This window comes from Physeter macrocephalus, chromosome 15 (assembly GCF_002837175.3).
Source record: "Physeter macrocephalus isolate SW-GA chromosome 15, ASM283717v5, whole genome shotgun sequence".
Classification (NCBI taxonomy): domain Eukaryota; kingdom Metazoa; phylum Chordata; class Mammalia; order Artiodactyla; family Physeteridae; genus Physeter; species Physeter macrocephalus.
In genome coordinates this window covers 21,768,984-21,785,052 of record NC_041228.1, presented here as the reverse complement: position 1 = coordinate 21,785,052, position 16,069 = coordinate 21,768,984, and the positions used below count along the sequence as shown (strand labels likewise).

Sequence of the window (16,069 nt, the reverse complement as noted above, 5' to 3'; positions counted from 1 at the left end):
TATATATATATATATACAATGGAATATTACTCAGCCATAAGAAAGAATGAAATAATGCCATTTGCAGCAACGTGGATGGACCTAGAAAATATTATGCTTAGTGAAATGTCAGACAAAGACAAATACTGTATATTATCACTTATATGTGGAATCTAAAGAGTAATACAAATGAATATATATGCAAAAGAGAAACAGAATTACAGATATAAAATAAAAACTTGTGTTTACCAAAGGGGAGAAGGAAGGGGGAGGGGCAAATTAGGGGTATGGTATAAACAGATACAAACTACTATATATAAAATAGATAAGCAACAAGGTTATACTATATAGCGCAGAGAATTATAGCCATTATTTTGTAATAACTTATAATGGAGTATAACCTGCCAAACACTGAATCACTATGCTATATACCTGAAACTAACATAATATCGTAAATCAACTATAGTTCAATTACACAAATAGTATTCCTATTTTTTAAAAAGCATGGAATGGAAGGCTGAGCAGTATAGTGAAATTCCAGCTAGAAAAGGGGCCATACAGGCTAATTAAAGAGAAAGCGATTATAGGAAGAATCACTACAGTTAAGATCACATCAAAAGCATCTTTAATAACACCAAATAAAAGTCGCTAGAGATGATGTCTGCAAAGGCAGAAATTGCAAATCACTTCCCATTGAAGTATCCTCAGTGTTTCCTGCTGAGCCCTCTTCTATGGGTGGTGTGGGGCGAGGCATGTGAAGTAGACATGTATCCCCAGAGCAGGGCTGTCAGCTCCAGAAACCCTTCTGATCAACTGGGAGGATTGTCAAGACTACCCCTCGAGTCCCAGCCTCCTACACCCATGTTTCCAGAGCCCTGAAGTCACTCTTAATAATCGGAGTGAGATCAGTCAATATCCTCCATGCCCACGTGGATGAAAGTCATGGCACAAGTCACTGAGCCTGACGTGTCTCTACAGATTTGCAGCATCTGGCCCACATCTGGGCGGCTCAGGAGAGCGTCGCTGATCGCCAGAATGCTCTTCTTCTCGGAGCCGCCTTCTCCAGTCCATAAACTTCCAGTGTCTCCAGTTCTTGCTTCTCTTTGTGGAAACAGATTTCTTTTTCTGTGGCAGCAAGATGCTGAGGAGATTCAGAAAAAAATTCCTTTTCATTTTCAAATAGGACATCACCAACACAGCAGAGGACATGGACTTAATGCCACCAACAATCCATCAGTGCCTCTTCTTAGACAAAGCAGGGTCACCGAGAACAATACCTGTTACCAATTTTCGAGCACTTACTGTGCTCCAAGCACTGCGTGTGTATAGGGTTTAATCCTCACAGCACCACCTTGAAGCAGGTACTATTATCTCCTCTTTAAAGACGAAGAAATTAAGACTGGAAGAACGATAATTTGCCAAAGTTCTCGTGGCTTATATATACCAGAGTGGGGATTCGAACCCATGTCTATCTGACTCCACTAGGCTGAAGCCTTCTGGCAGATAATGAAGAAAACTCCTGGACCCCTTGACATCTCTCTCACACACATTCAAACACTTAAATGTAAGATTAAACCATGTATAGTCTGTAATGGAACTCAGGTGCCTTAAACAACAACTACAGCCTCCAGTGGTCTCATCCAGAAAAGTATTCAGCATATATTTGCTACCTGAAGCTGGGGGTTACAATGAGAGCCAGATTATCTCGAAACAAAGGACTCAGATTTGACTGGAGACGTTCATTTGTAAGTGCACTGGCACATTTGCACTTCCGTAAAGCTGACGGCTTCCTCTCATTTATCCCCACCTGACGGGAGCCCAACCTTTTGGTCTGTGCAACTGATGAGTCTTCCCATTTGAGTCACTTTTAGTGCTGGAAATCCTTCCAGATCACTATCAGGAATCTCAACCCTAATCCTACTGGCAGTACAGAACGGCAGACAAAGAATGAGTGATTTGGTGGAGAACAGACTTGGATTCAAATCCCAGCTGGGCCACTGATTAGACATACCCCAATGGGTAAGTCACAGCTTTCCACACCTCAGTTTTCCCATTTGTGAAACGAGGATAGCAAAACTTCACAGGGTTGTAACAAGATCAATGAGGTAATGTGCGTAAATCTCTTCGCACAGTGGCACATAGTAAGCAGTCAACAAATGTTAGCTGTTAGTGCTATTACCATATAGCTCAGGACACAAGTGGCAATTAAAGCCAAGGACAAACAACACAGACCAGGGCAATGAGGCCTTCACTCCCTGTGAACCTCCAGAGATCTTAGCAGAAACCGAGCTGAAGCTGGGCAGCACAGAGAGGAAAGCTCGCTGTCAGCACATCTGAAATGTTTCCAGACATTCCCCAGGTGTTGTACTCCAACTAGCCATGGCCTGTCACACTGGATCTTCTCCTGTCCTGTCCCCCGACTCCATTTCAGTGGCCCCTCCAGGGGGAGCAGACAGAGATGACCCATGAAGATGATTCACTGGGGTGAAAAAAGAAAATATTACGACTTCCATTTATATTTTTATGTTCTTTTAAACTTATATTTGATACTATGTATAAAATAGACAACTGAGGGGAACCTACTGTATAGCACAGGGAACTCTACTTAATGCACTGTGGTGTCCTAAATAGGAAGGAAATCCAAAAGGGAGGGGATATATGTATATGTATGGCTGATTCATTTTGCTGTGCAGTAGAAACTAATGCAACATTGCAAAGCAACTATACTCCAATAAAAATTAATTTAAAAAAATAGTTATATTCATATTTGTACTGAATCCAAAGATGCACATATAAATATATTTGGGATACATGCTCATTGTTTTTAACTAATAGAGAGTGAAATCTGAAAAAAAAAAAAATGTGAAGGGTGTTCTCTCCAGTTCTTAAAGAGATACAAGGTTACAAGGTCAAGTACCGGGCAGGCATCCTTCAGTCCACAAGGGTCAGGTGGGTAAAGCACCACCTCAGTGCGATCAGCTGATCAGTCACTGGTCCTTACTAATACATACCTCAAAGGGTTGTTGTGACCTCTAAGTGAGGTGATGTCTATCGAAGGGCTTCAATGACAGTTGAATCTAACTCATTCATCTCTTGGCGGCTGAGCCGAGAATAGTGATAACTGATGGGCTGACACCAGTTGATTGTCTGCTCTGTGGAAAAGAAGGAGGACTGTTCTGTGTCATGCTAGATGAGACGATCAATGCAGGGAAGAATTTCTGGAACAGAACTAAAACTCTGCACCGTCTTGCCAAATACTGTATTCCCCATCACAGACCTTCATGTTCAAGCCGGGGCCCTATGTCTAGAGATTTTGTAAAGCAGACTCATTTTGACTGAGAAGTTTGGTGTAGACAACTTTTACTAAAGTTTTATGACTCTAAGCCAAATAAAATGAGAATCACTTAAAGAGTAACATAATCGCTAGCAATATTAGGCCCTCTGGCAGGTCAAGGGGAAAGAGATGGGTATTTGGGCTCAGGGGTAGCTTTTGATATACTTGAAACCATACATCTCCTAATTCATCCACACTAGACCTACCTCCCATCAGTCCTTCAAATCCCTGCCATAGAAAATAAGTTGTTCAACAATTCACTTAGCCTGGTGTCCAAAACCATTTGAGTTATCCCTACTTACAGACATGTTGTTCTGGAAAGATGCTCAAGAGGAATAACTCACATCAGTGTCAAAACTATAAACAACTCATTCACAAATATTTTATCTCCAGCCCAGACCTTGTCTTGGAGGGCCAGACCCCTATAGTCAACCTATATCTTACCATCTAACTTCAGTACTTCCTAAAATAAACTTATCCTGTTGCCTTTACTCTCACCTTCTAGCCTTCCTTTTCTTGATGAATGATACCACCATCCATCCATTTGTCCCACTCAGAAGCCTAGGGTCATCCTTGCCCCCGCGTACTCCCTCCCTCCCCATATCTTATCACTTTTCCACTCTAAATACCTCTCGAATGCATCTACTCCTTTCCCCTCTCTTCCACCGCTCACTACTTTAGACCAAGCTTCTGTTACCTGTTGCCTGGACTACTGCAGTAGCCCCCCAGGGGTCTTCCTCATCCAGTCTTACCCTCCTCCCATTGTTCACTACTTGGGCTTCCCAATACTCCTAAAACAAAGCTCAAAATAGGCCACAGTGTGCTGTGATGTCTGGCTCTGACTCAGAGCTCAGCCCATCTCCTTCCTGCTCTCCCTCCCTCTTCACTTCAGCCACGTGGACCCTCTTTCTGGTTCTCAAACTCTCATGTTTCCATCCATTGCAGGGTCTTTTCTCAACCTTCCCTCTGCCAGGAAAACCCTTCCTTTATATGTCTCCTTAGGTCCTACTCATCCTTCTTAAGGGTCGCTTAAGAAGCATCATCATTTCTTCAAGGAAACCTTCTGTTACCTCTTGGACCATCTCAAATGTGCCTATTTTAGGCTCTTAGGGCAATAATTAGCACTTGTCACAGAAGAAGATGTATATTTGTGTGTGATTATGCTTATTTCTGTACATTTCCCCCAGTAAACTATAAAATACATGAGGACAAGAACAATGACATTTTTGCTCACCACTGGGTCCTAGAATGTTCCACAGTGCCTGGGATATAACAGATCCTCAATAAATATCTGGTTAATAACTAAACAAATCAATAATGATGAATGAAACTAAGAATAAATGTTCTATGTGCTTGTGCAAGTCTCTTCATCTCCCCTGCCCTGATTTTAAGTCTATGACATTGGGAGGCAGGAGAAGCAGGTAAGAAATAAACGGGAGAGGGAATTACACAGCACCTAGAATCGCCAACGACTCAAATTCTTTTGTTTCAAAATGTGAAATTTCAAAAATTCTAATGGAATCGAAGATCCAAAAAGAAAGCTGTGCTCCTGCCGAGCTCACAAATACATGCTATTTTTCCCCCCATAAATAGAACAAACAGATGCTATCTGCAAGGCTCACAGCACATCTGTGCAAATAAAGCAGCAGCACGGGGGTGTCCTGGGAAAGAACTGATTTGCATGTTTTCTCTCTGGTGTGCACATGCTCACACATTCCTTCCAGAGAGCTCTGAAATGGTCACTTTCAGAGAATCTAGGTTGTGGTTTTGCATGTATTCTTCAAGTTCACCTTCAGTCCCTGTATTTGAGAAATATTCATGTTTTTAAAAAAAGTTTTAAAGAAAGCTTTGCTGGCTGGAGGGCTTCCTTCCTCCTTGCCGCCCTCCCTCTCTCAAGCTCTCACATTTGAGTGTTGTCAAGTTATCATGCTTTAACTAATCAAAACAAAGGTAATATGAGAAACGACTAAAAGTTTTTTGCCAAGTATGAAAATCGCCTGAAGAAGATGGTGGCACCAGCCAGTCAAAAGACTCAACTTTCTTTCTGAGAAAATAGAACTTTGATTTACTTCCAGTATTTTCTCCTAAGGATCTCAAAATCTTTTTCTTTCTTTTTAAATATTTAAGAGGTTACCTGGTAAGGAGTTTTCTTAAGCAAGGTGGACAAACTGAGGCCTGTGATGTCCTTTTTTAAAACCGGCAGTAGCTGAAATAAATTGAAAGTGATTTCTTAATTCCCACAGGAGACAATGCTAAAAAAAAGAGGTGGGAATGGGAATTCTTTGCTCTGGGAGCCCAGGCCGCAGAGCAGCTTAATCTAATTTGCATAGGAGGCCGGGAGTTCCTGGAACTGCACTCCCATGTGGCCCTTACAATCCCACCCCTATTTCCACCACTGACCATGTGCTGCTTTTTTATGGTAACTGGACATTAAGCTTCATAAAAGCAGCAAAGTTCAGCTAATCACTTAGAAAACCAGGCGAATGAATACACTACTCTAAAATGGTGACGTCTTCAAGAACCTTTGGTAGTTACTGAAACAAACAAGGGAATACTGTATCTACTGACAGTTAAGCCAAAAAAGAAAAAAAGTTCATGCTTCCTACTCAATATATTTTTCTTCGTTCAGACTTCAGACAACTTCACCCTACCACACCCAGCTACTTGTGACTGGTTCCAAAGAGTGACACCAGCTGATGAAAGACGACATTCTTACAACTCTTTCCCGCCAAAGACTCATGGTGAGATGGCCTTTCTCCAGCAGACTATACACTTCATCATCTGTGTCCGTCCTTCTGTCCCCAGAGAGACAAGCTCCAAGGGGAAATCACCCTTCCGAGGCAGCTCTGGATCAGACCTTGGGAAGTGAAACCAGGGATGTGCAGCTCAGCTCGGACTGCTGGCCACCCCCTCGGAAGCTGAGTCACTGACCTGGCCGGTTCATTTAATCGCTTGGAAAGTGGTTAGACTGAACAGGACATGTAGTGATTAGTAATTCAGACTGGTCTCAGAGCTTCATGTTTTTCACTTTTAGATGCCAACTGCAGCCTTTCTCTTGGAGTCAACAGGAAGTGAGAATTGCAAGCCAAATTTGACACCACTTGACGTAACCAGGGATGGACTTGGGCCCTTATTTCTCCACCCAATAACACAGAGATTTTGAAAGTGAGTCCTTCTAGTTAAACACATCAACCTAGTACCAGGGGCAGAATAAGGAGTCAAGAATTGAAGAAAACCTATTTTGATAACTCAGATTTAACCCTTTCTTCTTATCTGGCTTTCATTGAATAAAAAAGTAAATTAAGGGCTTCCCTGGTGGCACAGTGATTGAGAGTCTGCCTGCCGATGCAGGGGACACGGGTTCGTGTCCCCGTCCAGGAAGATCCCGCATGCCGCGGAGCAGCTGGGCCCGTGGGCCATGGTGCCGATGCAGGGGATACAGGTTCATGCCCCGGTCTGGGAGGATCCCGCATGCCGCGGAGCAGCTGGGCCCGTGAGCCATGGCCGCTGAGCCTGCGCGTCCGGAGCCTGTGCTCCGCAACGGGAGAGGCCACAGCAGTGAGAGGCCTGCGTACCACAAAAAAAAAAAAAAAGTTTCTGTCTCAGATATAGATCTGAAGATGGTAAGAATAAAAAGAAATAATATTTATTAAATAAGCTACTCCTCACACTAATTAGAAAATGACTGTGATTGAGGCAACACAAAATCTACTTTCCCGATTAATTTTTTTCATCATGATGCATTTGTGAAATATCCTAAACTGGGCACAGTAAGACATGGCCACGTAGTCAAAAGTGAAACAGATAGACTTTTTATGAAACATTTCCTATTTCTGCTTACAATTACTGTTGTGATGATTGATTCATGTTCAGCCATTTCCAACCACAGTTGTGGTACTAGCAATGAGATTTAAAATTTGATCATTTTACATGGACTGTTTCGTGAGGGAAAGTAATACGTGTATGTCTTTGCACTCACTCCTGTTCTTTCTCTATTTTCTGTCTTTCCTCTCCAATCCATCCCATACCTAGTCCCCAGATTACTTTTCCTAAAATATCACTGCTGTGCATTTATTCGCTTGAAATTGGTTGAAACCTGACCACACGTCAGTGGTCACTTAGCTAAAAACTGACAAGAAAAGGTAAACATGATGGTTTTACCCTTGAAATGTTCATAGTCAGTGATAATTCTCTAGTCAAAAGTCCTGGTTCTGGGCTTCCCTGGTGGCGCAGTGGTTGAGAATCCGCCTGCCGATGCAGGGGACGCGGGTTCGTGCCCCGGTCTGGGAGGATCCCGCATGCCGCGGAGCGGCTGGGCCCGTGAGCCGTGGCCGCTGGGCCTGCGCGTCCGGAGCCCATGCTCTGCAGCGGGAGGGGACACAACAGTGAGAGGCCCGCGTAACGCAAAAAAAAAAAGTTCTTTCCAGGACTGTGAGATCCAGTTCAAACTTTAACCTGATAGTTCTGAGCTCCTAAATTCAGGCCTTACCAGAATTATCTTATCCCACAGTGCCCACATTCAAGCCCATACCCCTGCCTCTCCACCACATAATCTAAAATGCCCCTTCCTTTACATATCCAAATTCCCTCAGAACCTAACTCACTTACCTGTCACAAGACCGTGTCTGATCACTCAGCCTTTTCCCTTTTCCTACATTCCAAAAGCCCAGATTATCTTTATCAATTTTCAGCTTAACACTCTCCCACATACCCTGTCCAGACCAAAACTCAACTGTAAATATGTAAATACATACATACATTTGAACCTACGTACCTGTATATTAAAGAAAAGAGAGCTGGACTTGGAACATTCATTCTGTAATGAAAACTGGGGCAAATGCTCCATGGGTGTAATGAGGTTGGGATTATCATTTTACAAAAACAGGCAGGGGGAGGGGTTCCAAGCTATGTTATTAGGAGGAATATAAATTTCTCGTGGAACTCAGATAGGATGCTCTTTAGAAGAAAATTAATTATTATTACAGGAAGCTTTGTTTATTTCAGACTCTTTAGGAGAAAACAGTAGCTCCCTGAGATACAGAAGCCTTTGCTCTTTCCCCACATCCTCTGCCAGGCTTCAGAGTTTCTCCTTCCTGCTCCCCTCCCTGACCCTCCACCACTCACACCCCCAGCTCACCCCAAGGAGACACCGGACATTAGCACCTACCCTTTCTTAGAGTCAACAAAGATTGAGTGGAAGGAACAGTCCAGTGCATCTTCCTTTTCTGTAGGGATGATGGGGTATCTATCCTAAGAAAAGAGGACATCAAAATGTGGACGAATAATAGAAGAGGTCCGGGCTTCCCTGGTGGCGCAGTGGTTGCGCGTCCGCCTGCCGATGCAGGGGAACCGGGTTCGCGCCCCGGTCTGGGAAGATCCCACGTGCCGCGGAGCGGCTGGGCCCGTGAGCCATGGCCAATGAGCCTGCGCGTCCGGAGCCTGTGCTCCGCAACGGGAGAGGCCGCAACAGAGGGAGGCCCGCATACCACATTAAAAAAAAAAAAAATAGAAGAGGTCTTCTTGGAGCAAAGGAAGGGGAGAGAAGGAGCTTGGGGCATGTCCATGTGGAAAACCCTTGGAATCTAGGCAATATGGTCCCATCTCTTCATGCAGGACAAAGGATTAAGTTGGTTCACCCAGTTCCTGATTCTCCCCTCTCCGCCTCATGAGGTATGACTCTGAGGCAGTTAGTTACCTAAACTCTTCAGGAGGGAAAAAAAAAAAAAAAAAAAAAGAAAGAAAGATCAGTAATCACAAACGTGGAACGAACCATCAGGGGTTATACCACTACTTCACTGCATATTATAAACTATTGGGAAAGACATTCCTGAGGATGACTAGGAATCTAGGAAATTATAAAGCTGAATACCACCCTGCTCCCTAGCCCCACTCCCAGCTTCCACCATCCCCAACAGGTATCCTGAGGGCCCAAGTATACCCAGCACTGAAGGAGCAAAGACCCCCTTTGATTGGGGGAAAACTAGGACATTAAGAAGAAGACTTCCTCTGACTGCCTTCTTTCGCTGTCTCTCCACTTGACCACGGATGTTTCAATCACAAGTTAAGCACTGTTTTCGTTTGATGAGTCATCTTCAGCCTTATGAATTATTGTGTCAAAAGAGTTTCTCACAACATGTTCAGAATAAGTGTCATGTCGGGAAAAAGTGCTCACGGGCAGCTACTCAATTCCAGCTACATTTCTACCTGTGGATCACACAGAAGGCTGGCCTGACCTTGCAATAATTTTAATTTCTTCCGTCTAGGTTCCCCACAACTTTGAAGCCAACTGTTATTCATCTTGTTTACACAAACCCAAGAGTATCAAGCATGATGTACATCAATACTTACAGCCTTTGTCATGTATGTCTGCTACAGTCATTTAACGTATGTGCCGGGATTCACTGTGTCCTTAATCACTTTCTTTATCTGTAAAACAAATAGTTTGCAGCAACATGGACGGACCTAGAGATTGTCATACTGAGTGAAGTAAGTCAGACAGAGAAAGACAAATATCATACAATATCACTTATATGTGGAATCTAAAAAGGGTACAATTGAACTTATCTACAAAACAGAAGCAGAGTTACAGATGTAGACAACACATTTATGGTTACCAGGAGGTAAGGTGGGGAGGGACAAATTCGGAGACTGGGATTGACATATACACACTACTATATATAAAATAGAGAACTAATAAGGACCTACTGTACAGCACAGGGAACTCTATTCAATACTCTGTAATGACCTATATGGGAAAAGAATCTAAAAAAGAGTGGATATATGTATATGTATAACTGATTCACTTCGCTATACACCTGAAACTAACACAACACTGTAAATCAACTATACTCCAATAACCATTTTAAATTTAAAAAAATTGTAATAACACATACCCACAACCATAGATTTGTAAAGATTAAACGAGTTAGTATGACCTATATGTGCTTAGACCAGGCATTGGAAAACTTTTCTGTAAAGGACCCTATAGAAATACTTTTAAGTTTTACAAGTCAGGCAGTCTCTATCTCAATACTCACCTCTGTCATTGTGGAGCAAAATCAGTCCCAGACAAATGAGCATGGCTGTGTTCTAATAAAACTTTATTTATAAAGAGAGGTGGTAAACTGGATTTGGCCCATAGGCACGTGGTAAACTTTGATGGCCCCTAGATGAAAGGATAAGTGTTTGATTAATTTGGTATGATCACACTTATTACCTAATCAATGCTGGCAGTTCTTCATGTTCATATTGTGTTTCTCTTTCTTAGTAACATCTGGAATTGAATTCTGGATACCTTAACTTACCTATCATCACTGTGGCCACTGATGCAGAAAGGAAAGGTAGGAGGGTTTTCATCTTGCTTATACGTGCATATCATCTAGTGGTAGAAAAGTGTAATTGCAAGATTTTTTTTTTTTTTTTTTAATGTCCTGGGCCTTGTTCAAGCACATCCTGGTAAGAGGGTCGCTTCCTCAGTCTGCCCACAATGGGCATCTACAGCTGGACTAAAGGACCAGTCCGATCCACCTGGTTTCAAGGAACTTTCCAACAGGCCTTTGACAGGCGTTCTTATAACTCAGAGTTTGATGTCAACAACCAAAAGTGTTCACTGAGGAGGTAAAAAGAAACTATTTAAGAAATAAATATTATTTATTAGTCAATTAACTGTTTATATATGTGTGTTTAATAATACTAACAAATCCTTCAGAGAAACAATACAGTATAGGTATGTTTTTATCTTAAAATTAGCCTTCACTATGAGCCCTTAGCATAAGGTGGTGGCAACTCTTTGAGTCCAGGTCATATTTCTCTTTATATCCTTCATGGATGCCGCCTACTGGTCACTACCTCCTTCTTGTCTATCTTCAGTGCTGACCCATGCTGCATTTGTACTTTCCCAGATCATTGCCAGGAACACTAACTGCTGAGAATTCTCAGTCTTTCTGTAACTATGCAGAGGTTAGAACTTAAGTAAACAGGATCTTCATAAAAACCACAGTTCTAGAACTCAGGCTCTTCATTATTAATATTTTTTGTGGAGAGCCTCTCCACCAGCATATTCTCTGAAAATAATTTTGATACATGGATGACTGCAGATTATTATTATTATTATATATTAAGATTGTTTGTTATTATGGTGAAGCAAGTATATCAGAAGACACTTTTTTTTTTTTTTTTTTTTTTAGGTAAGAAGTGGATTTATTTCAAGAGAAACACACTCCATAGACAGGGTGTGGGCCATCTCAGAAGGTGAGAGCAGGGCCAGGGTATGGGTTTGTCAGTTTTTATAGGGGTGGGTAATTTTGTGGGCTAATGAGTGGGAGGAGTATTCTAGCTATTTTGCATAAGGGGTGGGGATTCCCAGGAATTGGGCCACCGCCCACTTTTTGATCCTTATGTTCGGCCTTGGAACTAGAAGACACATTTTTTAAAATGTATGTATGCATCAATATTAATAGTGAAAAAAAAGGAAGTCTTCCAGCTCTATACTTCCTTGATGTGTCTCCCTCACTGAATAGAATTCATTTATGGACCTTTGAGGAGTTACTTTATAATAAAAAGAATTCTGACCTCTAACAACTTGATTTTTGCTTCCTCCCCTGGAATCAGTAAGACATCATTGGGTTTGTATCCCATAAGCAAGTTCGTATCCCATAAGCAAGTTCATATCCCAGTTCATATCCCATCAGTGACATGACTGATGGCTGGAGTTTGGGATGCTTTGTCAGCAACAGAGGAAGCTTCCTGCTTCCACACCCCACCCCACCCCCAGATGACTCTGTCTGTCCCCCTTCTTCCTGAGATTCATAAGTATCCAGAGTTTCTCAAATGCTCTTTCACCACTACCACCATCACCGCAACCACCACCTGTGTTCCAGAGCAGCTGGCTGGCCTGGGACCTGCTTCCCCATCTTTTTTCCTGGACTCCCTTCCTGGGTATCTGGGTCCCCTCCCCTTCATTCCTACTGCCTTGACTTAGAAGGATCTCCCTCCTCTGCTTTTGAGGAAATTCTCAACTCCATTCTACATTTCCAAACAAAAATCCCTATTTTGTTTCCCCCAAATCATGAAGCTGACCAGAAAAACTGGATTGAATTGGCCACAGCGCCGTTTGGACTCTCTTTGTGATTTTTGGCTACCCGCTCTTCCCAGTAGTTTACACTGACATGTCAGATTTTCCACAGTGGTCATGTAACATACCCATTCCTCCTGACGCCTACCTTGGGACTCACCCAGCAAAATTTAGGACGCTCTTGGGATCATGTATAAAGAGAGTGCTGGGCGTTAAAATGACATGGACAAAGTTCTTACAAGACCATAATTCTGCCCCTGGTTATGATAGAAATTAGCTGAGCGATCACTGGACATCAATTGCCTCACAAAATAGGAGGTTGGCTTCAGTGTGCAATCAAGTCCCTCTCAGCTCAAATAATCTATCGTTCTGGATGTATCTTTGCTTATTTTTTAAAGAGGACACCTGATTTCTAATTACAACCCATTGGTCCTCATTTTAGGTAAAGCTGCCAGAAAAGGACTTTGTGATGCCTGGGCCTGTCAACCTTCCATCCTCTGTTACCAGTATCTTGAAACTTTAACGTTTTTACTGTCATTATTGGGTAAATTCTTCGCTTTGGGCACTGCTTATCATTTCTTCCAGAAATGCCTTTGCCACTGAAGTATCATCCAACATGGATTTGAAATTGTCCAGTTATAAATCCTGGACCTGCTTTCGGTCAGAGCTGTCTTCCCTCCCAATCAAATCCCTCAGGGCCTGGATTTAGCATGGACTTCACTGCCCTTCATCTTAGAAAGGATCTCGGGATCCTTCTGGATACTATGTAGGTTTCCTTCAATTTCAGAATGTCTGTTTCCAAGTTCTACAAGAAAGAGATATTTTTGAATTTTTATTTATGGCCTGTATCCTGCTTATGCCAGCAGATGCATCAAAGATACCGCAACTAAAATAGGATTTTTATAGGAAAACAGAATTGAGGCCTTAATTAATTGCTGACATCATATGTACTCCCTCAGAAAACCAGCTATTCAGAAATGACTCCGCTCCCTTCTGGCATAATTTACCCCCTACTTCTTCATTATTATTAAGGACATATGTACAGAAACAGGATCTGCGCCTTGCTGGACTTCTTCCATGCCAGCCACTCACAGCCCAACTGATGTTATAATCCTTCCTTTTTCACATTACAATTGGTTATTGTGCAAATGCATATGTTCTCCCAGGAACAGATTGTGACTTTATGTGGAGCAAGAACAGGCACTGGAAGCAAATAAACTCCCAGCAAGCCAGGATTGGGACCTCACCCCAAATGCCCTCGATAAGACACAAGGGAAGAAATAAATAAATACAGAGAAAGAAAAAGAACAGAATAAAAGGTGAGGTAAATTATTTTAAACAAATTTGGAGCCAAGTTATTTAAGAGATGTCAGCTATTTTATAGCATGTACGTAAATTTTCTGAATTTTCATTCTCAAGGCAGAAGCTCTAAGGAGGATCCTTGTAGCCTCAGCTTCAATGTTGAGGTCTATTCCTCTACTTTTCCTGTAAATACAACTTGGGTTCCAACAAAACAACTATTTTACTACTTTTTGTTCCTACATATATTTCTATACCATTACTTATTTTAATCTGACCACCTGGAATGCCTATTCTCAGCCATAAGACATTCCATGCATTCTTCAAGTTCTTTCTCAAATATCATCCTCCTCATCATGTCTTAAAGTGTAAGAAAGAATGATGAGCAAGCCATGGAGAGATCATATGTGATGCTGCAGATGGACTGAGACTGGTCATTTTTGTGGTGGTTTTAATTTTGGAAGAAGAGACACAATGGACAGCAGAACGGATTTATCAGTAAAAGAGACTTGATGAGCCTATTAGAGAACTTTCTAGAACTGTGTTGTTCCTTGCTGGTGATTTAGTAACTACTCCCTAAAACACATTTTATATTGTTTGTCCAAAGTCATGCCCTTCTCATCATCAGCCAGGGTGATGGCGTCTCTGAGTATGTACCTGGGAAGAAGGTGTAATGAGAAGGCCGAATATACACAAAGAAAAATTAAAGGGAACTACAAATTCAATATCTCAACAGGGAGAGTAACATTTCATTGACATTTCCTATGTTCAGGCAGTTTGTTAAGCACTTTACACAACACCTAATACATTGAGTCTTCATTCAAAACAAAAACACAAACAAAAAAACCCTATGAGGTGAGCAGGAGAATCTTCACTTTACAGGGGGTTCGGGAATTTGTCCAAGGTTCCACAGTTAGTGTATGAAATCCACGTCAATGCATTTCTAGAGCCTCCTCAAAGGCTTGTCCATCACCTTCCAGAAGCAGACCAGCTATGGTCTGATCCACCTAGCGTGTTCTGTCCACCACAGCACACCCAAGTGTAGCTGCAAATTTATGAATCTAAAAGTCAGCCCTGAGGCAAGAATGGTTTAGAAATGCTAGACTCCAACACATAAAGCTCAACAGACAGTTGGGAGCCCTCAAGTTCCTTCCCTATCTCCTCCTATGTTTCCTGTGTAGCCTTTAGCCAAACATTTAATTCTCACCTTCAAAAAGTGCACGCCCTCCTCCCGTTGCCCGAATCCTTCGTGGAGAACGGCTACTCCCCTCTACTTCCTCTGTGAGCCTTTCTGCCTTGCCAGGCACAATTCCTTCTTCTGAATTCATCTGAAACATCCTTTTATACATACCTCTTTTAGCTACAGCAGTTCACAATCCTTTAATTTCTTGCTCCCATCTCAGGTCTCCCACCAGCCTGGGAGCTCTTCAGAAGCTAAGTACTCTGTCTTATTTACCTCAGCGCATCAACGCTTTAGAACATGCGCTGAATACAGAAACACATTAGAAGACGGATGTTTTAGGGCTTCCCTGGTGGCTCAGTGGGTAAGAATCCGCCTGCCAATGCAGGGGACACGGGTTCGAGCCCTGGTCCCGGAAGAGCCCACATGCTGCTGAGCAACTCAGCCAGTGCGCCACAACTACTGAGCCTGTGCTCTACAGCCTGCGAGCCACAACTACTGAGCCCATGCGCCTAGAGCCTGTGCTCCGCAACAAGAGAAGCCACCGCGATGAGAGCCACGCGCACATCAACAAAGAGTAGCCCCCGCTCACCGCAACTAGAGAAAGCCCGTGCACAGCAATGAAGACCCTATGCAGCCAAAAATAAATAAAATAAATAAATTTTTTTAAAAATTAAGAAATGCTTTAAAAAAAAGAAGAATGTTTTACATACGTACAAACATATGCTGTTCAGGGTGTTGTGTCAGAAAAAAAAATCCAAATCCAATGCATAATTAAAAAAAATTTGTCGGGCTTCCCTGGTGGCGCAGTGGTTGCGCGTCCGCCTGCCGATGCAGGGGAACCGGTGTTCGCACCCCGGTCCGGGAGGATCCCACATGCCGCGGAGCGGCTGGGCCCGTGAGCCATGGCCGCTGAGCCTGCGCGTCCGGAGCCTGTGCTCCGCAACGGGAGAGGCCACAACAGAGGGAGGCCCGCATACCACAAAAAAAAAAAAAAAAAATTTGTCATCTGTGTTTAACAAGTTTTTTTAAAAAAATATGGCTCCAAAAAAATGAGATAAACTCAAGTATCTCCATCCTCTTATTTGAGAAACATGGTTCTCACCACTCTCATGGGAGACACAATCAGACATGAAGGGTGGGCTTCCCTGGTGGCGCAGTGGTTGAGAGTCCGCCTGCCGATGCAGGGGACGCGGGTTCGCGC

General features: G+C 42.8%; 1 long non-coding RNA gene across 4 annotated transcripts in view; it reads right to left on the bottom strand.

The window, feature by feature from the left end:
• Positions 1–246: 246 nt before the first annotated feature.
• The window catches only part of LOC102995311 (uncharacterized), a 91,118-nt gene continuing 75,295 nt past the window's right edge, over positions 247–16,069 (bottom strand). For all 4 annotated transcript variants that reach the window (XR_008619467.1, XR_008619466.1, XR_008619468.1 and 1 more), the window contains 9 exons: positions 10,618–10,922; positions 10,351–10,478; positions 9,662–9,739; positions 8,481–9,015; positions 7,475–8,141; positions 5,920–6,170; positions 5,448–5,519; positions 2,991–3,131; positions 247–2,458 (listed from right to left, as the gene is read on the bottom strand). This is a non-coding gene — a long non-coding RNA (uncharacterized lncRNA). The remainder of the gene's footprint in view (positions 2,459–2,990; positions 3,132–5,447; positions 5,520–5,919; positions 6,171–7,474; positions 8,142–8,480; positions 9,016–9,661; positions 9,740–10,350; positions 10,479–10,617; positions 10,923–16,069) is intronic.